General features: G+C 40.4%; 1 pseudogene; it reads left to right on the forward strand.

Moving 5' to 3' along the window:
- The first annotated feature begins 5,393 nt into the window (after positions 1-5,393).
- Positions 5,394-24,147, forward strand: LOC134292616 (gasdermin-A2-like; annotated as a pseudogene).
- The last annotated feature ends 698 nt before the right edge of the window (positions 24,148-24,845 follow it).

The raw sequence follows: 24,845 nt of genomic DNA on the forward strand, positions 1-24,845 counted from the left end.
GCTGTTTTTCAGGCCCAGTTGCCTGCCATCACTGATGTCAGTTGGAGTGAGTATCTCAATTTTCTTCAGAACATTATGGGACAACAGAAAGTTAGCTGTAAGTTAGCAAGTAAGTTGGGAAGGTTTTGGAATATATGAAATCAGTTGGTGGTTATTGCAATAAGCTGCAGACACATGTGGCTCCCTTCTCTCTTCTCCCTTTACTGAGAGCCCTTCCAGATAGCCATATAATCCAGAATATCAAGGCAGAATAACCCACAATATCTGCTTTTAACTGGGTTATCTGAGTCCACACTACTATATATCCCAGTTCAAAGCAGATAATGTGGGATTTTATTCAGCTGTGTAGAAGGGCCCTGTGATACTTATGTGTGCACTACTTTTGCATTTTGAAATCAGTTTGCAGAAATCAAAATATGCTGAAGGTGAAAAGTAGGAAGAAAGAGGAGGAAGAGAGAGAATCTGGACCATTTAAAAGAGGCAATAAGCATAACCCTGAAATGAACTGAAATGGGGTTAATCCAGCCACGAATCTGTGAGAATTGCAAGAGACTTTGCATCATGGAACAGAAGAGCTACCCTCCATCTGATTGCATTATTCCTTCCTGTGATGTGGTCCAGTTGAATCATCACCCAGTCACATGTGACTGAGTAACAGAAACCAGAAATCAAAAATTTAGTGTGGTGTTTCCCAACCAAGGCAGATTTATAAAACAGCATATTTAGGGGGAAACAAACTAAAAGCCCATATCCAGTTGTCATAGGAACATAGACGCCAAGGGTGTAGTCAAACTGTAGAACAAATGCAATTTGACAATGATATAACCGCCATGACTCAATGTTTTGGAATTGTTGCAGTTGTAGTTTTACAAGGTCTTTAGTCTTTTCTGTCAAAGAGAGCTGTTATCTTACCAAATCTATAAATCTCAGACTGTATCCCCATTGCAGAATTATAGCAATTTGATACCATATTAACTACCATGGCTTCATCTGGAATCTTAAGTTTGTTGTGGTACCAGAGCTCTTTGATAAATAAGGAAAAATGCTATAAATCCCATAATTCCATCGCATTGAGCCATGGCAGTTAATGTGATGCCAAACTGCTCTAATTTTATATTATAGATTTGCCTTACTTCAGCCTTGATGGAAGATAAGCTTCTTTGATCACACTTTAGAGAAGGAAATTCAGATCTTTGAAAAAAAAAACCCAACTTTTTTTTGTGCTTTAACACTCATTCAGTTTGGGAGATTATAGTTGAGAGACTGTCATTTTAAAAAAACCACAGTAACAAGCTTTCTGAAAAGATTAGTTCAGCAGGTGCTGGACAAGACGTTTAGCTCTCAGTTCTATAAGAGCAGGGAATGATTGATGGCTCAGAAGAATGACTTGTTTGCCTGTCACTTCTGTCTCCAGTTTCTACTGCCCAAGGAAGTTGGCTCATCTTACCTAATAGTAGGGATGGACCTGTCACGGGCTTAGCACACTTGTGAGTAAAATATATATATATATGCAGATTTCCATCCAGTTTCATTAGGACTGTACTTCAATAAGCTCCAAACACAATACTCGCTCTGTATAATCATAATACCTTCAGCTACCAAGTACAGATCTGTTTGTAGCCAGATTGTTGTATGCCTTCAATCCATTTCTGATTTATGAAACTTCTAGGCAAACCTATCATGGAGGTTTCTGGAGCTGCGAGTGTGCGGCTTGTTCTAAGTTACCCAGTGATTTGCAGCCTTTTTTCCAGTATGTCACAGACTGACGTATCTGTGTCCAATAATGCAAGCCTTTCTTTCTTTCCTGGAAACTTAGAATCATAGAATCATAGAGTTGGAAGAGATCTCATGGGCCATCCAGTCCAACCCCCTGCCAAAAAGCAGGGAAATTGCATTCAAAGCACCCCCGACAGATGCCCATGTAGCCTCTGCTTAAAAGCCTCCAAAGAAGGAGCCTCCACCACACTCCAGGGCTGAGAGTTCCACTGCTGAACAGCTCTCACAGTTAAGAAGTTCTTCCTAATCCACCCACCAGATTGTTTGAGAAACATTAAGGGAAGATGAAATGGGGAATGGAAAATAATATTTAGGCTAATAAGAGAGTGTTCTCCATCAAAGTCCATATACATCCTCTGCCAAAGCATGCCAAGTCCTTAATGGGTTGTTTGTGGTGTTATTTTCCCACCCAAAGTATTTTCTTTCGGTATACTTACTGTTTTGGTTGCAAATAGAGAATAAGAACCAATATGGTGGACTGGTTTCAGCACTGGACTACAATGCTGGAGAGCAGGATTTGATTCAGGTGGAATCTTATTTCTTATAGTTTGAAGCCATTGTTCTGCATCCTACTCTCCAGGGCAGCAGAAAACAAGCTTGCTCCCTCCTCCCTATGACTTCCCCTCACATCTTTATACATAGGCATCATGTCTCCTCTCAGCCTTCTCTTCTGCAGGCTAAACATGCCCAGCTCTTTAAGCCGCTCCTCGTAGGGCTTGTTCTCCAGACCTTTGACAATTTTAGTTGCCCTCCTCTGGACACATTCCGGCTTGTCAACATCTCCCTTAAATTGTGGTACCCAGAATTGGACACAGTATTCCAGGTGTGGTCCGACCAAGGCAGAATAGAGGGGCAGCATGACTTCCCTGGATCTAGACACTAGACTCCTATTGATGCAGGCCAAAATCCCATTGGCTTTTTTTTTGCTGCCGCATGACATTGTTGGCCCAGAAACAACAACAACTCATGTCCCAAAGACCAGCAGTGGGCACAGGGACCAATATTTTTAGTAGCACTTCTTCACATCACAGCATGATGTTGTAGGCTGTAGCTTCATTACCATTTTTCTAGTTCTGGTTGCCTATGAGCCATGTTAATATCCCGGATGTATCTACAGCTTGACACCATTTTAACTGCCATGGCTCAATGCTATTGAATCTTGGGATTTGCAGTTTTATAAAGTCTTTCTCTTTCTCTGCCGAAGACTGTTGGTACCTCACCAAACAACAAATCTCAGGATTCCATAATATTGTGCCATAGTGTCAAACTGCATTAATTCAAAAGTATAAATCCACACTTAAATATCATTTACCCTGGGTTAAGTGCAACAATGATGAAGAATTCAGTTTTTCTGACCATGCATACAGTGCTTTCCTATCTCCATTGCAGAACCATAGACTGTTCTTTACTTGCTTGGCATTACTACCAAGGAAGCCTGGGTTGCCCCTCTTCACCTTATGATGGGGAAAGCTCCCTGTTCTGCTCATGAGTCATGGGAAAAATAGGGGAAGAGAGCTCAGTGATGAGAGCTCTAACTTCCTCTTATGAGCAGAAAACAAGAACCCTTGCATTTCATTTCACAACTGCTATAAATTTGTGTTTGGCCAGCTCATCTCAAAGGAAGATATTACAGTGTTTGCTGGATTTTGATTTATCATATCAGAAGCTAACTATTCTTAGAAAAAACTTGAAAACTTCACAGTCCAGGTAAGCCAAATAATTGTTTTTGGAGAGAAGTCAAAGAAAGCCTTTTAGTTCCTATCAGTGTTATAGACTGGAACATCATGAGATATTGTTGCCCAGAGCCTTTCCAGACAGGCCCTATATCCCAGGATCTGATCCCATGTTTTCTGCTTTAAACTGGATTACATGAGTCCGCACTGCCGGATAATCTGGAATAAACAGAAAACCTGGGATCAGATCCTGGGATATAGGACCTGTCTGGAAGCAGATATTCAAAGTTCAAAGCAGATATTTTGGGAATTTCTGTCTTGATATTTTTGGTTGCATGACTGTGTGGAAGGGCCTCCAGTAGCTATTAGATGTTTTGAGCTATAACTCCCACCTACCACAACCAACAGTCAGAATGATGGAAGCTGTAGCCCAAAAGCACTTCGGGGGTGCCAAGTTGTCGAAAGTTCATGTGCAATCCTTAGCTCCCACTTTTATTTCTAGCAATCAGGTATAAATTAATTATTGAGAAGGCAGAAAGGCTACTGCTGTTTTAAATGCTGTTGTTATTTTAAAAGACAATGTGCATTATGGCAACTATAGTGCATCTATTTACCCAATGCAACTGTGAATTGATCAGATGCATCAAAAGTAATGATAGCTCTCAGTGAGTTGGTTAGAAAATTCTGAGAGCTGTGTTTCAGAAAATTTACTTTTACAAACTTTGGCCTGGTAGGTATAGGAACTGCAACACTTTTACTTTTAGGCTAGATCTGCACTGCCCTATATCCCAGGATCTGGGGTGCAATAAGTACTTTTACATTAAGTAGTATACAATGACACAGGAACAGACACTTGCAAACCAGGAACAGAATGCCATCATTACTATAATTACTCAGACCTTGTTGTATGGCCATCTGTGCAGACAGGTTTTGTGATGTTCTTGTGCCAGGTAACAACAGGATGGGTTGCCGGGTTATACATGTGGCTCCTCATTGGGTGTATGCTGACAACATGTGTACAGTTTAGTAAATGGCAAAAACTTAGTACTGGCTGTTGGGACATGGATGTGCTGGAGAGGAATGTAAATACTGAGACCCAAACTCATGCAGGTGGCTATTAGGAAAAGCCATGTATAACCCAGGAACAGCTCCCTGTTGTTCAATGCCACAAGTACCCAACAAAATCTGTCTGGCAGCCAGACTATAAAAATAGTTGATAGTGACAAAGTTTTGTCTTAAAAGTGTGTGTTCCTGTTTGATTGTGTACTGCTGACTTGGGCAGTAGCGGTCCTACCCCATGAGGTTTGTTTGTGTAGGAGATACTTCATGAAACATCCGGGGGGGGGGGGGCACAGTTTCTCTGGCCAGGACAAAGAACAGAACTTTTGCAGTGATCTGCATATCCAAATCTTTGCATATCCACATCTCAACATTAAAAAAAAACCTCCAAGGTTTCCGGCAGAAGTCCCGTGGTGGCCACCTTGGGAGCTTCTAAATCTCGAAAGGAAGCAGAAAGTCTGGACAACAGAGGCAGAAATCCCAGGACTAACAGGTCTGTATGTGGACCTCTTGTGAAGTCCTGAGTTTTTTTGCTCCTGTTTACAATCTGTGATATAGTGTTGTCTGGAAGTGCCTTTGGTTATATCTTTCTTAAAATGAAGCAGCCAAAACTGAAAGGATCATCGGAAGATGCCAGCCACAGGTGCAGGTGAAACGTCAGGAGAAAATGCCACTAGAACACAGCCATACAGCCCAGAAACCACACAACACTCCAAGCCTTTGACAATACCTTGAGGATTGTTTTCCCTTTACTTTTTAGTATTGCATTTGTGGTCTAACACCGTTGAACTGACCCATCATCTCATCTGACACCGTAGGACATTTTGACTTCTGTATCTTTTGAAATGTAGAGAATAACAGCTATTTTCTTCTACAGGTTGTCTACTGGGTTCTCACTAATCCTATTGCTGCCAAAGGGAGATGTTTAAGAGGCTGACCAAGCAGCTCTTAGAAGAATTGGGCTCCGATGGGAAGCTGATTCCTGTGTCCAGTCTTGCTCACAGTGACAGGTTCCGGCCTCTTTCTCTGGTGACCAAAGAGCAGTCCAGGTTACCATGGCATAGCCAAAAATATTCCCAGACCCCGTTCAAGCTGGCGGATATATTGCAGGAAGGAGCAACGATGGAAATAGGTATGTCATTTCATATTATTTCATAGGCCTCTATCAGTGCAGTTTGTGGTTTGGCCAGCTAGATAGGATCTGATGGAAATGGAAAGTGGGAAATCAGTGGTATAGAAATTGTTTTGGATTGCAAGTGGAATCATCTTTGGCCATTGACCTTGTCTGGCTGAGCCTAATGGGGTATGGAGTCAAACGACATCAGAAGAGATAGATGAGAAATAAATTGTTTTACTATTGTTGATATTTAGGTCAGGTAGATTCCATGGACCGTTGAGTCCAATGTCCTTCTCAATACAAGATCTTTAGCTAAAGCATTCCCATCTGGAGCCACCTAGCCTCTTTCTGAAGACCTTACTACCTTTCGAGGCAATTGGTTCCATTGCTGCTCTTAATATCAAGACGTTCTTTCTAATATGTTCAGTTGGAATCTACTCTCCTGTAAATTCAAACCATGGCCTTGTCTTCCTGAGAAAGTGGAGAACGAAAGATAAACAGAAAGAATTAGGCTATTATTTATTTATTTATTTATTTCCCGCTTTTCACCCATGATGGGACCCAAAGCGGTGTACACCATGTAAAACCAAGACAATTGCAAACAAAAAATACGAACATGAAGCTCAGCAAATGAGAAATCAACAATTGAAGACATTATAATATAATAGACTTTATTTATATTGCACTCTATCTCCCTGAGGGGACTCAGGGCGGTTACAGAACATCACCGGTCGGGCGTGATGGTGGTGCTGCCACTCCATCTTCCATGCCGAGGAGCTTTGTTGTCCTTAGACATCCTCCAGATAGAAATGCCTTATGGGCACCTTTTATAATCTCCCCGCTTTTTAAAAGTGGTACCTATTTATCTATTTGCATTTCTGCTTTCGATCTGCTAGGTGGGCAGGAAGCTGGGGCTGATGGTGGGTGCTCACCCCAACCCTGGCTTGAACTGCTGACATTTTGATCAGCAGGATTTTCTGCAGCTTAGCAGTTTAGCCCACTAAGTTGTTGTATAATAATAATAATAATAATAATAATAATAATAATAATAATAATAATAATAATAATAACAACAACAACAACAACAACTTTATTTTTATACCCCGCCTCTATCTCCCCAAAGGGGACTCAGGGTGGCTTACATGGGGCCAAGCCGAAATAAAAACAATAGCAATATAAAACACAACAATAGACAAAAAACATGCACAATTATAAAAATTTAAACATTAGCCAGTAAAAACAAATGACAAGAGCTAATAAAAACATGGATTAAAATGGAGAGGTTGTAAAAGTAGACTGGGTAAGGTCTTCCGGGCTGTATGACCATGGTCCAGAAGTATTATCTCCTGACGTTTCGCCCACATCTATGGCAGGCAACCTCTGAGAGAATACTTCTGGAACATGGGCATACAGCCCGGAAAACATAAAACAACCCTGTGATCCCGGCCATAAAAGCCTTCGACAACACATTAGCCCACTGAGCTAAGCCCGCTGAAGTAACATTATGAACTCCCATTAAATATACAATATATGTATGGAAAATATATATAACAAATACAATAAATCACTACAGCAATCTATTATTACTATAGTTATATAAATAGCAAGATTGGACAAGTTCCTTGGATATCAATCATTCGTTGAAGGAAAAATAGGTGGCCCAAACTCTCATCCTATTCTTCATTCAAACAAAAGCCAGATGCATTTTGATTAGCAGTCCACAAGCTCTGACAAGCCCCTTAGATATTTAAAGAGTGCTCACCAAGGTGAGCAAGCCCATCTCCTTCAACCTTTCCTCAAATGTTTTGTTCTTCATACCTCTGAACCTGTTACAGCTGCTCTGAGTTGCTTTTGGGGTGAGAGAAGGTGGGGTATAAATATAGTAAATAAATAAATAAACTTGTTTGTAAGTAAAGGTAAGGTAAAGATTTTCCCCTAACATTAAGTCCAGTCATGTCCGACTCTGGGGGTTGGTGCTCATCTCCATTTCTAAGTTGAAGAGCTGGTGTTGTCCGTAGACACCTCCAAGGTCATGTGGCTGGCATGACTGCATGGAGCGCCGGAGTGGTACCTATTGATCTACTCACATATTTGCATGTTTTTGAACTGTTAGGTTGGCAGTTTGTTTGTAGCCTTCTTAAAATGAAGCAGCCAAAACTGAGGCTGGATCAACACTGCCCTATATCCCAGAACGTGGTCCCAGATTATTTTCTTATCCCAGATTACTTGGCAGTGTAGACTCATATAATCAAGTTCAAATAATCTAGGATCATATTCTAGGATATAGGGCAGTGATCACCCAGCCTGAAAGCCTGACCAATACAGAATATAGCAGGACTATAATAGCATTGACCTTTGTTGTTGCAGTACCACACTCTTGGCTCATGCTCAACAATTATCTCAAGACAACAGGAAACCCTTTTAGAAATAACTCCAAAAACACCTGCCCACAAAGCTTGGAGCTTGAGACATTCTATGACATAAAGAGCCATGTTTGCTGTTATTACTCCCCCTCTGACATCAAGGGATAAGAAATTCATGTAACTTCATGAGAGTACTGCGCCAATACTGAACTACTTATGCACAATCTGTTATTCAGTGGAGGTGATTTTAAGAGATGACTGTGTCAGTGTTGCTTCTGAGCTGGCATCCTCTATAGAACATCTCAAATAACATTATGTAACAAAATTTGAAAAAAATTCTGTTCCTGGTTTCAAAGTGTTATTTCTTCTTTGTTTGTGTGGTTCTTACTTTGAAAGTACAGTAGAGTCTCACTTATCCAAGCTAAACGGGCCAGCAGAAGCTTGGATAAGCGAATATCTTGGATAATAAGGAGGGATAAAGAAAAAGCCTATTAAACATCAAATTAGGTTATGATTTTACAAATTAAGCACCAAAACTTCATGTTATACAACAAATTTGACAGAAAAAGTAGTTCAATACGCAGTAATGGTATGTTGTAATTACTGTATTTACGAATTTAGCACCAAAATATCATGATATATTGAAAACATTGACTACAAAAATGGCTTGGATAATCCAGAAGCTTGGATAAGCAAGGCTTGGATAAGTGAGACTCTACTGTAGTTGTTATACTCCAGGAACTTCATTTTTGTGGCTGCCAAAAGCTATGCTGAATTGGTTGAGACTCTATGAGATATTCATTGAAAAAGTATTGCAAAATGTGCTGCAGGATGTCCTGCAAAATCAGCTTTTGCAGTTGAATAAGCCTTTTCCATTTTTTATAATATAACTACTTAAGAAATGACATTTGTAGCCCAGGAACAAAAATTGTGTTACGTAGTGTTATTTTGTGTCACCATAGGTTACTAGATTACAAATATCAGACCTTGGAATATTGTTCAGAACCTTAAATGTTACTAGCTGTTCCTTTTTTAAAAAAAAAATTGGTATGTTAGCATTAGTATTGTGACAACAACAATTTTTTATTTATTACCTGCCTCTCCTCATAATGTGTTACTAGTACACTGTAAACACAGGCATGTTTAAATATTAAAAATATGTTCAAAAATGGCCAGTCCTCTTCTAAAACCCAAGTGTTCCAACACATCTTGATTTCACTTTTCATTTTTGCTAGAGCTGAAGCACTCAGAACCACTCCTGTTTTCTGCAAACACATGCCAAAAATCCGGCGCAAGGCTGAACCTTAAGATTCATTCTGCACAAGTGGATATAAGCGGTTTGGGCTCGGTTTGTTCATCTTCCTCTCCAGTCTATGTGAAGAAGACCTACGTGGACACTAAAGAGCTATGGTGAGGATGACTTTGGAGGTTGCTAGATGGGGATGGAAAGGAGAACAAGCCAAAGAAGCCAAGTCTGTGGGGCATTTCACATAATGCATAAGATGCAGCATCATTCCTTTTGTTTCACGCAAAATGGCACTCTGAGTGCATGTACACTGTTGAATTAATGCAGTTTGACACCACTTTAAATGCTATTGCTCAATATAATGAAATCCCAGGCCTCTTCCACACAGCTAAATAAAATCTCAGATTATCTGTTTTGAACTGGAATATATGGCAGTGTAGACTCAGATAACCCAGTACAAAGCAGATATTGTGGGATTTTCTGTCTTGACATTCTGAGTTTCATGGCTCTGTGCAAGGGCCCCTAGACATTGTAGTTTTAAAAGGTCTTTAACCATCTCTGCCAAGTAATGCTGGTGTCTTGCCAAGTTACAACTCCTATGATTCTATAGCATCAATATAATAATAATAATAATAATAATAATAATAATAATAATAATAATAATAATAATAATCCCCTCCGCAGGTGCCACCTTGACGTGGTGGGGGGGCTTACCTGCTCCAATGATGACTGAGGGCTGTGCTGGCGGTAGTGTAACTACCGGCAGGTCCAACCAAGCCAGAGAGGCCTCAGCTGAGGAGCAGAACTAAGAGCACCTAACCCATTAGCATTATGGAGAATCAAACCCAAACGAAGTCTATACTGGCTCGGTCGTCGCCCAGGATAAAAAGGACCGCGGTGGATGCTGCTGATTCTGGACATCCATCGACAAGTGGGCTACGGAATCATCAAAACCCAAATGAACAGTCACAGAAGCGGCAGAAATACACAATGCCAGAAAACCGCACAATTATGAAATGCTACTACAAATCTGAACCTCAAAGGCGTGGCTACCAAAAAAGGATGCATCAACTGTGGAAACAAGAGTACCCTGACTCACAGATAACAGAACCCCGACTGGCTGACCAACGAAGATTCATAATCAGAAACAAAGTGTTCAGTGAAGTTGAACTTGAAGAAATCCAGAAAATTTGCAAAGTAAATCACCATCAGACCACAGCACAGACAGCAGCAGAGACTCCAGCAACACTTGGAATGGTGGAACAGATTGAACCAGAAGAAAGAGTGGAGCTTTTGCAAGAATTTGAAGAACCAGCACTTGAAACACCAGGAACCTTGACAGCAAGACAACAAGAGCTCAAGGATAAGATCGTGGCTCATGCTGCAGCAAATGCAATAAGAAAGCAGCTCCCAACTCTAAAAACAGTGCCCAAGAGACAACTGGCGCCTCTCATGAAAGATGTGAATGCAGCACTCTCCACTGTCCAAATAACATCAATTGAACAAACAAACCAGTATGCCTACAGTGCAGCAGTGATAGTAACAGAAGAGCTTGGGCTCCTACAACCAAGGCAGCCCCAAAGAAAATCGACTGGAAAACCAAAGTGGAAGGTCAGGCTGGAGTTGAAAATCAAAAAGCTTAGATCAGATGCAAGTAACCTGAAAAATATGAAAGAGAAGAAACTGAAGAATGACAAAATCAAGCAATACCTGATCCGAAAGTACTGGCTGAACACCAGAAAAATTGAAGAAGCTTTGGAGATCGTGAAAGAACAAATTACAGCAACAGCCAGAAAAATTGAAAGGTATGAAGCCAGAATCATCCAGTACAGACAAAATCAACTGTTTCAATCAGACCAAAGACGGTTCTACCAGAGTCTGAACCAAACAACAGACACAGTAACCATAAAACCAGAGAAAACTGCAACAACGAAGTTCTGGAAAGAACTTTGGGAAAACAATAAAAACTACAACAAAAACGCTGGGTGGATAAAGGAGTTTGAAGGAAAATTATCACAGAACAAAATGGAACTGATGGAAATAACAACTGAAATGATCAGCAAACGAGTGCAAAAAGTCAAGAACTGGACATCGCCTGGTAGTGATCAACTTCATGGATTTTGGCTCAAACATCTGATTAGTTTACATGGAAAAATGGCCCAACAATTCAATGAGATGCTGCAGAAAAGAAGTATCAGTGAATGGCTAACAACTGGAAGAACATACCTGATACAAAAGGATCCAACAAAAGGAGCAGCACCAGGAAACTACAGGCCAATAACGTGTCTGCCCACTATGTTTAAACTACTGACTGGCATCATAGCTGACAGAATTCAAGACTATCTTGAAGAAAAAAACATCTTGCCAGATGAACAGAAAGGCAACAAACGGAAAAGCAGGGGCACAAAAGACCAGTTATTGATTGACAAAATGATCCTGGAGAACTGTAAGAGCCAAAAAGCTAATCTTCACATGACGTGGATTGACTACAAAAAGGCCTTTGACTCACTCCCACACAGCTGGATCATCAAGTGCCTGGACGCCATTGGGATTTGTAAAAACGTTGGCACCTTCATTGAAAACATGATGGAGCACTGGAAAACTGAACTGTTTGTTGGAAATGAAAGCTATGGACTTGTCAACATCAGAAGAGGAATTTTCCAGGGAGATTCATTGCCCCCTCTGCTTTTCATTATTGCCATGATCCCTCTGTCAACAATCTTACAAAAAACAAATCTCGGCTACCAAACATCTAAGAATTCTCACAAAATTTCACATTTGATGTACATGGATGACCTGAAGCTATATGGGAAAACAGAAACTGAAATTCAGTCTCTGACCAACACTGTCCGAATTTTTAGCACTGATATCAACATGGAGTTTGGTTTGGACAAATGTTCGACAGTGGCATTGAAGAAGGGAAAAATCATTGAAAGTGAGGGCATAAATATGCCCAATGGCCAAACAATAAAGTGTCACCAGCCAGAGGCCTATAAATATCTGGGCATATTACAGCTGGGCAACATCAAGCATGAACATGTGAAAACTGTGGTCAGCAAAGAATACACACAAAGGGTCAGAAAAATTCTCAAAAGCAAGCTCAATGGAGGCAACACCATCAAGGCCATAAACACCTGGGCCATACCTGTCATAAGATATACTACTGGCATCATAAACTGGACACAGATGGAACTGGACAATTTGGACAGGAAAACAAGAAAACTCATGACCATTCATCATTCACTGCACCCTCGCAGTGATGTTGACCGGCTATATCTGCCTAGAAGATCAGGGGGCAGAGGACTCCTACAAATAAAACAAGCAGTCAAAGAAGAAGAACATGCCCTGGCAGAATATGTAAAGCAAAGTGAAGAACCTGCTTTGATTGAAGTCAAAAATCAGAAACTCCTCAAAGCACAGCAGACAAAAAACCAGTACAAGAAAACCACACTACAAACTAGAGCTGACAACTGGCACAACAAAACATTGCATGGAAAGTTCCTTGACAAAATTGAAGGAAAAGCTGATAAGGAGAAGACCTGACTCTGGCTCACAAATGGGACCCTGAAGAAGGAGACTGAAGGCCTGATCCTTGCAGCCCAGGAGCAAGCCATCAGGACAAATGCAATTAAGGCCAAGATCAAAAAATCAGCTGATGACCCAAAATGCAGACTGTGCAAGGAAACAGATGAAACCATTGATCATATCCTCAGCTGCTGTAAGAAAATTGCACAGACAGACTACAAACAGAGGCACAACTATGTGGCCCAAATGATTCATTGAAACTTATGCCTCAAGTACCACCTGCCAGCAGCAAAGAACTGGTGGGATCACAAACCTGCAAAAGTATTGGAAAATGAGCACGCAAAGATACTGTGGGACTTCCGAATCCAGACTGACAAAGTTCTGGAACACAATACACCAGACATCACAGTTGTGGAAAAGAACAAGGTTTGGATCATTGATGTTGCCATCCCAGGTGACAGTCGCATTGACGAAAAACAACAGGAAAAACTCAGCCGCTATCAAGACCTCAAGATTGATTTGCAAAGACTCTGGCAGAAACCAGTGCAGGTGGTCCTGGTGGTGATGGGCACACTGGGTGCCGTGCCGAAAGATCTCAGCCGGCATTTGGAAACAATAGACATTGACAAAATCACGATCTGCCAACTGCAAAAAGCCACCCTGCTGGGATCTGCACGCATCATCCGAAAATACATCACACAATCCTAGACACTTGGGAAGTATTCGACTTGTGATTTTGTGAAACGAAATCCAGCATATCTATCTTGTTTGCTGTGTCATACAACGTCGTTGTGTCAATAATAATAATAATAATAATAATAATAATACAACAACAACAACAACAACAACAATAGACACTTTATTTATATTGTGCCCTATCTCCCCAAGAGCGGATCACAGTACACATACATGGCAAACATTCAGTGCCACACATTAAGCCATGACAACGAAGAGATGCCAAACTACATTAATTCTACAGTGTAGATGCACTCAGTATAGATGCACCCAGAATCATTTTTAATTTTTTTTGGAAGTCACCATGAAATTAAGGCCGTTCAATGTGTGTTTTATACAGCTGTGTGAAAGACACAGCTGTATAAAATCCACATTGAACTGGATTATATGACAGTGTGGACTCAGGGCTTCCATATAACCCACAGGCAGATGATCCACAAGATCTGGTTTGAACTGCGTTATCTGAATCCTCACTGCCATATAACCCAGTTCAAAACAGATTATGTGGGATTTTATACAACTGTGTGGAAGAGGACTCAGATAATCCAGTTTAAAGCAGATACTGTGGATTATCTGCCTTGATAATTCTGTGTAATATGGTTGTGTGGAAGGGCCCTAAGAAAAAAATCACCCTTTTTAACCTCCTGCCTTTTCCTGAATGCAAACCCCTTTTGCACAATGAACTGATTTAGCAGTGATTGAAATAACCAGTGGACAATGGTCAAAAGTATGATACATTTTAAAATAAGACGAAGAAGTGAAATGTCAAAGGATTCATTGGGACTGACTTCCCCAAATTGGGATAGTCAGATGATATAGTAGATGGGGTTCCTCTGGATCCTGTGCCGTTCTTGAAATTAAGCACCTAAAGCAAGACATCCAGTGGATCCACCACTGCAAAAAAAAGGGAATGCACTGCTGTTCCTCCCATAGTTTCTCCCAGGCCCCTTCTACACTGCCATATAATCCAGTTCAAAGCAGATCTATCTGGATTTTATATGGCAGTGTAGCAGGGGCCCAGGTCAAATCTGTGGCATCAGGTTTGGCAGAGTTCTCATTTGACTTGGAGCAATGGTGCCACCAGCCATTTCTCTCTGTATGGCAGTGCTATCCAGCTTGCAGTAATAGAAGATTAAAACAAAAGATGTCCCCTGATCCGCTGTGGCGCAATGGGTTAAACCCCTGTGTTGGCTGGACTGCTGACCTGAAGGTTGGGTTGTTGATTTGAAGGTTGCTGATTAGAATCCACGAGACAGGATGAGCTCCTGTCTGTCAGCTCTAGCTTGTGGGGACATAAGAGAACCCTCCCAGCAGGATGGTAACACATCCCGCCATCTCCTGTGCAACATCTCTGTAGATGGCCAATTCTCTCACACCAGAGGCAACTTGCAGTATGTTCTCAAGTCGTTTCTGATACTATTTTAAAAAAAATCTTTGAGAAAGAGATGCAGGCAAGATCATGTTTATCCCATTTGCCTTTGGGAGTTTTAGAGGATTTGTATTATTGCACTTCCAGCATTTCGCACTAGAGGGTAGGCAAGGGCAAGAAAACTAAAACCAACCTTCTTTAAATTCATAAATAGTACCTAAATCAGGCATGGGCAAACTTCAGCCCTCCGGGTGTTTTGGACTTCAACTCCCACAATTCCTAACAGCCGGTAGGCTGTTAGGAATTGTGGGAGTTGAAGTCCAAAACACCCGGAGGGCTGAAGTTTGCTATACCTGACCTGATCTATGTACACGTGGCCTACCCACAATTTCTATGGGTACATCTACACTGTAGAATGAATGCAATATGACATGACTTCAGCTGCCTTGGCTCAATGCTGTTGAACCGTAAGGGCTTTCATTTTACAAGGTTTTGCGCCTTCTCTGCCAAAGAGAGTTGATGTCTATGTCTAATCAAATTACCAATTTCAGGATTCCATAACAGAGTCGTAGCAGTTAAAGGGGTGTCAAACTGCATTAATTTTCTACAGTGTAGATGCACTTGCAGAGAGGTTCCAGGTTTTCTCTCAGGAGCTGTTGAGAATCCAAGGCTCTTTCTACACTGCCAGATTATCTGCTTTGAACTGGATTATATGGCAGTATAGACTCATATAATCCAGTTCAGATGTAATGTGGATTATCTGCTTTGATAATCTGGATTATTGACAGCATAAGAGGGGCCCCAGACACTTTTCAGGGGTTGAATTCTTCCTTATTGGTTGCAGGACCATTGAGACATCCCTCAGCGCAATCCAGCAAGCCTACCCTAAACTGCATTTCTACATTGTGACGGAAGCCTTTGAGATAATGCAACCACTTCTGGTAGAAGAGACCATGGAAGCAGGAGGCAAGGGAGGGGTTACTGTGGCAGAGTTACTTCATATTCAGGTTTGTTTCAGGATTTCAGGTTCATCTTTTTATTCATTCCTTTCCTCTCCTCTTAACTATCTATATAGATAAAAGCAAAAATATCTGTGTATGTTTGTTTGTTCCACAAAGGCTCCTACATGGCTTGATGGATCTGGACCAGATTTGGTACATTTATCCTTCATTATCCAACTTAAATTACTGGTGTCATTTCTCTTGGAAAAAATGTTTCCTTTCAGGCGTAGAGCAATATATGTAACTAGCTGTGCCCGGCCACGCGTTGCTGTGGCGAAGTATGGTGGTATGAGAAATAAAGTATTGAGGAATTGGTGGTAGTTAAGGTAAAGGGTAAAGGTTTTCCCCTGACATTAAGTCCATTATAAATGGGTTATATAGCTGTGTGGAAGGGCCTTGAGTCTACACTGCCATATAATCCAGTTAAATCAGATAATCTGTATTTTATAGGCAGTGTGGAAGAGGCCTAAGTGAGGCCTAACTCTGCCTGTCCCCTGGGCTGAGTGGGTTGCTAGGAGATCAAGTGGGTGGAGATTAGCCTTCTAACTGGCAGCAATTAGATAAAAACAATTATTCCTCTCCCTCTAATTAGGACTTTATTTTTCTTTTCTTTTTGTTGTATGAACGTAGAGGCATGGATGAGGGGTTGTGCTGCCAAGTTTAGTGTTTCTGGGATGTGTAGTTTTGTTGTTTTGTCCTAGGCCGAAATTTCATTACCCTTTTATAGATGTATGTATGCAATGCTCAGGTGCAACCAGAAGAGGGCAGTGTGTATATATATACAGTAGAATCTCGCTTATCCAACATAAACGGGCCAGCAGAATGTTGGATAAGTGAATATGTTGGATAATAAGGAGAGATTAAGAAAAAGCCTATTTTACAAATTAAGCACCAAAACATAATGTTATACAACAAATTTGACAGAAAAAGTAGTTCAATACACAGTAATGCTATGTACTAATTACTGTATTTACGAATTTAGCACTAAAATATCATGATATATTGAAAACATTGACTACAAAAATGCATTGGATAATCCAGAACTTTGGATAAGCAAGTGTTGGATAAGTGAGACTCTACTGTATATATGTATGTGTGTGTGTGTGTGTATAGGCTACCTTATAGGCAGAAATGACAAATGGAAGAGTGCTAGAACATAAAAGCCAGATAAAATCAGAAGTGAGCTGGAGAAGGAAGAAAGGAATCTTTAAGATGACAAAACTTGGGTCACAATTCAGTTCGTAACAGAATCCTTTATTCAGAGCGTTGTATTTTTATGCATGGAAAAAAGAATTAACCTGAATTAATCTTTGCTGAAAAGCGTTACTGTTTTATGAATGGTTCCATTAGAAAATGCATATCTGAGCAATGTCGAGCACATCAGCTAGTAAAAAATAAATAAACCAACAAACATGGAAGATTTATGCCATGTAAAAACTACTGCAGAGTCGTGTTTCAGTGGTATAGCAGAGCCCAGAGCTTATAGGGTCAAAATAACACAGTGCTGTGGTTAGCAGGGATATAGCAGGCTTTATACAACACACCCTTATGTATGCCCAACTTTGGTGTAAAGCATCCCATAATAACCTGTATTCAAATCCTCAGGGCCTGAATAAAAGAATGAAGAAGAGGTCCATGCTTATTCCCCAAGGTACAGTGATGGCTTATAGGGTTGAGAAACTCCAGCTACTTGAGGAAGACCTAGGTGGGTGAAAACTATTTTGTGAGTAAATTGAAATGGGTACAGATTTTGCCGAGTGAGTTGAAACAGCTAGAGGTCAGCTGGTGTATATAAACCAGTGATTCCCAACCTTTGGGCCTTCAGATGTTTTGGACTTCAACTCCCAAAAATCCCAGCCAGTTTACCAGCTGCTAGGAACTGTGTGAGCTGAAGTCCAAAACGCCTGGAGGTCCAAAGGTTGGGAACAACTGATGGTTGGGAAAGGTTGGGAACCAATGGATGGGACCATAAGTGATTGCTCATAAGAATGAGTAGAAAGGCATGCACTTAAATCCCTCTGAAGGCCTGGGGTGATCTTTGTCTGGTTAGCCTTCATTGATTAAATGTTGCTGATGCTTAATTTCAGCTAGAGTTCAGCACCAGAACTTGGAAAGATCTCTGACATCATGGGTAGTAATGGAGCAATTGTCTGACCCAGTTGACGGAGGCTACTTTAAATTACTCCATAAGACTACTGTGACTCATTAGTCAACGTAGGCAAGGAATAGTTTACTTCAGATTTTCCTTTGCCCCTTCTTGTTATTTTGTATGACTATGGGTGTTGCGTGGGAGATACTTAGCTATCCTTCCTTATAATTTCTTTGTTTTATGTTGTCTTTCCTTCAGCTTTTCCCTGTCCAAGAGGTCAAACAAGGTTGGCATATTTGCTTACTTATAACGGTATGTTGAACATTCTTTACATTTATAATTCAGACACAATGTCCACCTAAGGAGTGAAAAGATGAATGAGTTGCAGTGTTCTCCTTCCTTGGAAGAAGCTGTGTTATTCTTGATCAGTATTTAAAGTGATCTTTGAGACTAATAGAGAGAAAGAAGTGTTCATGTAGCTCTCTCAGGCCCCTTCTGCACTGCCCTGTATCCCAGAATCTGATCCCAGATTATCATCTTGTCCCAAATTATCTGGCAGTGTAGACTCATGTAACCCAGTTCAAAGCAGATAATCTGGGACCAGATTCTGGGATACAGGGCAGTGCAGAAGGGGCCTTTGTCTCAAAGGGTATTCCTTTATTTACTTGGAAGAAGGTTACTGAAGTTTATTGTGTTTCTGTGATGTGAGATTCATTTACACATATAGAGGCTGAGAATAAGATCATAGTCCAGAGCACAAGCATTTCACCTAATCTCTGTTACAAGTCAGATTTCTAGGGAAACATATAATGCCATAGTATATATTTTAAAGAACAGGCTTTTTGCTAATTTCAGTCTCGGGATGTATCTGCACTATTGAATTATCACAGTTTTTTTTTTTTCGTGTCAGGAGCAACTTGAGTTGCTTCTGGAGTGAGAGAATTGGCCGTCTGCAAGGACGTTGCCCAGGGGACGCCCAGATGTTTTGATGTTTTTACCATCCTTGTGGGAGGCGTCTCTCATGTCCCCGCATGGAGCTGGAGCTGATAGAGGGAGCTCATCCGCACTCTCCCCAGGTGGGATTCGAACCTGGCAGCTTTCAGGTCAGCAACCCAACCTTCAAGTCACTTAGTCCACTACGCCATCTGGGGGCTCCAATTATCACAGTTTGACACCACTTCAACTACCAGGACACAGTGCTTTGGAATTTGGGGATTTGTAATTTGGTGAAAGCTCTAGTAATCTTTGGCAAAGAAAGCTTGTAAAACTAAGCTATGGCAATTAAGGTGGGGCCAAAGAGATTTCTAAAGAATCGTTCTCACAGATTTTTTAAATTAATTTGTATTTTTTTTTCATTTTCAAAGGAGTTGGGCATCCCAGCCCCACCCTCAATGGAGAGCAATCCTGTAGCTCATTAATTCCTTCAAAGAAGGAACATTAATATTTCTCTTTATATCTTTAGCTCATTTTAATTTTCCTCTTCTGTAGAATTCCAGGATGAATTGGGCTCCTCGCTTACAGGCAAGTCAGCATTTGTTGAGTTATTTCATATCTAGATTTTGTCTCCCTTGTTCATAAACATAATTTCCCAGGTTTAGCACACTCTCAGCAAAAGAAGTGTCAGCTTTGTGGTGATAAGAGATTTATGAAGGAGGCTTCATAGACTAGTTATCACATGACACTCGATATCAAATGAAAAAGTAGTCCTTTTGGGTGGAAATGTGAAAGCTAAAACTGTTAGGAATCATCCTTCCTTTAGCAGAATAGCAAACATGTATGTCTCATTCTTACATTGCTTCACTGAACTGAAACTGACTCAAAAACAAGACAGGGAGTTTGGAATTACAAATTTATAAAATGTTTACTAATGGCTTCTACATGGATATATGCATGGAGAGCCTCCATTTTAACTAGGTAAAATGTAGTAGCATCCTTCTTAAGTCATCATCTTGTTGGCAGAGAAGTGAAGTATGATGTTAGAAGGAAAAAAGAATAGAGTTGAAAATCAAAAAGAGCCATATCACATGAATTAAAAGTGGAAAAGTCTGTTATATGGCTGATGACCCTATGAACTTTCCTGGATCCCATGCTCTAGTCACTTGTAAACTTGAAAAGGTATCTTTTCAGGTTTACAAGTGACTAGAGCATGGGATCCAGGAAAGTCAAGCTGTACCTCCCAGCATTCTTCAGCACTGGTTATGTTGGCTAGGGTTGCTGGGAGTTATAATCCAGCAACATCTGGAGGGCAACAAGATTCTTCCTCCTAGCATGTTTGAGGGTTTCATATCAAGACATAGGCATAGCTCCTCTTCATGCTGAAAAACAAGAATGTCACAGAGCAGATTGTAGACTGGTATGATTTGAGAAATAGACTAGCCTGCTCTCTCTACCTCTTGCAGTCAAAGTTTCCCCAAGAGCTGCATTATGCGGTGCTCCTAATCCTGTTGTTTAGCTGTCCATCAACAATTCAATATAGAAAGTCCTCTGTATATTATTAACAAAGGACAATGAGGAGGCTAATACTCTTAGAATTGATTCTTCTATCATTTTAGACTTCTGCATTCCAATCCTCCAGAACCTTGCCACTTGGCTAGCACAGTATGCACTATCTAGGAATTTAAGATCCACAAGCATTTTGGGTTCTTCTTTGAACCTCTGGCTGGAGGACAATCTCATCTATTTCCATAAAGGGTTAAAGATCTTTCTCCTGGATTTGCCAGATATAGGACTTTATCACATGCAATAAAATCAGCATTTCTACACAACTTAAGAAACTGCAACCGATGGTGCCTTTTACATGATGCAAGCTTCAAATATGCAGTAGAGGTATCTTGCTGTTTCTAAAGTGTGGGTTTTCCTGATGATTCCTAAGCTGGTTGGCAAGCTACTTATTCTTCACTTCGCCACATAGACACACATAAAAATGCCCAATTTAACATGTGATAGGAATCCCCCCTTGGCTGTTTGTAAACATAATGATGATATCACTATGGAGGGAGAAGCCAAGATGGGCAGTATTGATTCTTTTCTTCCACTATTACCATTTTGGGACTGAGGAGGTATAGTAAACATTCAAAGATATTTAAAACATTCAGGAGAAAAACTCTGTGCTTGTCTCTGAGCTCCTCCTTTCAACATTCTCCCCTCTTCCTGTATTATCTCCCTTCTCGTAAAAGTCCTTTTGAACTCTTACCTACTATTTTCTCAATTGCCTCTCTGAAACTCCTGCTGTGCTATCAGGCTTTTGTTTTGCCCATCAAAAGGCTAGCAGAGAGAGGCATAAGAGAGCTAAAGCTTCATCTTCCCCCTCCCTCCTGTTCTCAATTCTGTAACTTAAGAATAACTCATATATATGTGTGTGTGTGTATGTGTGTGTGTGTGTGTGTATGTGTGTGTGTGTGTGTATATATATATATATATTGTTGTGAGTTTTTCAGGCTGTAAATTTAACTCATGAGATTACAAAGACAAAAACTTTGGGTTTAAAAAAAAACAGGGAGGGACAGTGGGAGTATTTACTGTTTGATGGCAAATCAAACTGATATATTCTAAAGAAAGCAGAGAAGAGTGTGATGGTTTTAGGGAAATCATCCATTGAATTTCCAAATGGGGCTTTATGAAGCTTAACGGAAAGCCAACTATCCCAAATGTTTTACATATCCCATGTTATGAAGTCCTAAGATGCCAAGTTGTGATAAAAACTTGCTGAGTGGCTGGTGGGATATTGGGATCATATGCATATTTATAATGTTATGCTTTATGGTCTTTATATACCACTGTATTTGTTTGATGTTCTGTGCTTTGGTGGAAAATGTGGTATAAATAATTGTCACTATCTTAACCAACCAACGTTTAGGTGTCCAACATGTGAAAGATGCTGTTAAAGAGGCCTATGAGCCACTCATATATCTCAGCCAGACCTCAAAGAAGAATCTTTTGGAATCCTTTGGAATATTATTTCAAGATGGAGATATTGCCTCGACTGTTCAGTCAGTGGTATGTATGTTCCTTTTCTCAATGGTGTAGTGGTTGGTAGTTGGAGTTTTTAGGGAGGTATTATTATACCTGCGGTTTTGTTTCATCCATATTGACTAACTAATTAGCACAATTTTCCTCACTAGCTGGACCTTTCTATGGTGGGGAACAATGTTGATTGCTCTGCATTGGAACCATTGAGTGAAGACATCCGGCCTTCAGTGGAAACATTGCTGTCTCATTTAGGGGTCCTCCCAGAAACAGAGAGAGGAGAAAATCAAAGAGACCTCTGGGGACCCGTGCATTTCTTTTGTTCTTCAATAGATGGTATGTAGAGTTCACTATCTCTCATCTTGAGAGAAAGGTAGGATATAAATGAAATAAATAAAGTCAGTTATGTGGTATGAGCCCTCTTATCGCAGAAGGAAAGAAAGAACAAGCCCTATTAGGAGTGGCTGAAAGAGCTGGGAAAATTTTAGCCTGCAGAAGAGAAGGCTGAGAGGAGACATGATAGCCATGTATAAATATGTGAGGGGAAGTCATAGGGAGGAGGGAGCAAGCTTTTCTTCTGCCGCCCTGGAAACTAGGACGCGGAATAATGGCTTGAAACTACAGGAAAGGCGAACATCTGAACATTAGGAAGAACTTCCTCACTGTGAGAGCTGTTCAGCAGTGGAACTCTCTGCCTTGGCGTGTGGTGGAGGCTCCTTCTTTGGAGGCTTTTAAGCAGAGGTTGGATGGCCATCTGTCAGGGGTGCTTTGAATTGGATTTTCCTGCTTTTGGGCAGGGGGTTGGACTGGATGGCCCATGAGGTCTCTTTCAACTCTATGATTCTATGATTCTATTATTTTAAGGAATATTTAAAAAGAGGATACATTTGTATACTGTATGACCGTCATGTCCACAGAGGATACATTCTAACACACACACACACACACACACATCCATGGATACTTGAAATCTTGGATAATAGTAAGACCTATATTTTGACTATATTTGCACTGGAAGCATACCATAGAATAGGCCTGCAAACCCTCATAGGTCCTCCAGTAGTGGTATTCCCTGATGTGCTTGTGCTGTAAGCCTGCCATAAAGTCACAATAGAGGTCCTGCAGAAGCTCGGAAATACTTCTGTCCTGTGGACAGGGTTTTTTTTTTTTTTTTTTTTTTTTGGAGCGTGGATAAGTAAAACTATGGATGTTGTTGTTGTTGTTGTTATGTTTATTTATACCCTGCTTTTTCTCTCCACAAAGGAGTCTCAAAACATCTTACATTGAAAGCATTTCAATACAATTTAAAAAATCTACAAACATACAAACATTAAAACACAATTAAATATCAATGGTATTAAAATTTCACAGTTAAAATCCATAAAAACCGATTAAAAATATATTCAAAGCTAAAGCCACAGACCCCCTGACGTGATCTTAAAAACCTTCTTCTTGTCAAGTCTGCAGATAAGGGGGTCATGCTGTATACTCATTTATATTAAACTCAAATTAAAATAGATGTTCAATATAGCTCATCATTCAAAGTATAGATGTTGGAGAAGATTGTGACCAGATTATTTGTGTTTGGCTGCCCAACCTGCTACCCAGTTGCCAACTGCGGGTGAACAGTTTCTGTAGCATTGTTCTTTGAAACAGATATAGACTGAAGACTGAATTGTTTCATCTTCACTTTGAACAAAGGATGCTTTTAATGGAAGGACTGACCATGTTGACCAGGGTTTCTGTAGTTTAAAAAGTAATAATAATTTATATCTCTAGGGATATCCCTAATAACATCTGGAAAGACACAAATGATGGTGCTTGTACTGTTTATCAAGCGCAGTATTTCTTTCAATTCTGCCCCTTGTATGACTAGATTAATTGAAGTAATTATTCCTGTGGGTGAGTTCCATGTAAACCTGAATTCCCCTCACTGTGCATGCAAAGCACAGAATTGTCTACATTGGCTCAGAGGAGAATGAGATGAAGCTAACTGAAATAATACATGTATCTCAACCTTTCCAGATATGAAAATACAATTTTCCTAATTGCAGCTTTCTCTGTTCCCTATATTTTCTAACTATGTTCATAGACTTGGACTATGAGATATTGCCTCTCTTGGAAACCATTGTGGAGAAGAACATTGTGGTCAAACTACTGGAGATGGTGAGGCCCCTTTATGTTTAGTTATTTCTATGGCCACAGTGCCCTGTTATTCCAGGATCTGATCCCAGATTATCTGTTTATCTCAGGTTATCTGGCAGTGGGGACTCATATATTCCAGTTTAAAGCAAATAATCTGGAATCAGATCCTGGGATAAAGGCCTGTAACTCAAGGCCTGGGACTCAACTGTAAATCTCAGCATAGCAGTCACTGCTTCCACTATTATGAGCCTATTCAGTCCCATGTTTCTTGGAGCATCATCTTTTCTCATCAGGATCCCGTGTGAGCCAAGGATTATGTAAAACATGAGTGGTTTGTATGTATTTAAAAGTTTACAAGAGATTTGTCATCCCTGCTGTCTCCTCGTATATCTTGTTTGTCATACATATCTTTGGGAGCTGTATTAACATGGCTGAAATGTTGGCCTAGATCCTAAGTTAGATTCTTAAAAAAATAATATTAGGGGCCTGATGCTTCTTCAGGGCTGCCTCTAGAAGGAGGAGGTGTTTATCCAAGGAATGTCTAATGCTATTTAGTCATCATTAATATATAGAAGTGGCTACTGATTTTAAAAGGGAAAAGTACTTGAAAGGTAGATAACAAAGATTGGTTGTCCACAAAATCAAGTGCTGAATCACACAAATCCAGAAGAAAGGAAAGTAAATGGGACAGCCAGTAGCATTTAATGGCTGAAAGGGCCATATTTGTAAGGAAAAGAACACTATGTAACATTTTTTTAAAAAAAAAAATATGTTCCTGGAT

This window comes from Anolis carolinensis, chromosome 6, assembly GCF_035594765.1.
Source record: "Anolis carolinensis isolate JA03-04 chromosome 6, rAnoCar3.1.pri, whole genome shotgun sequence".
NCBI lineage: Eukaryota > Metazoa > Chordata > Lepidosauria > Squamata > Dactyloidae > Anolis > Anolis carolinensis.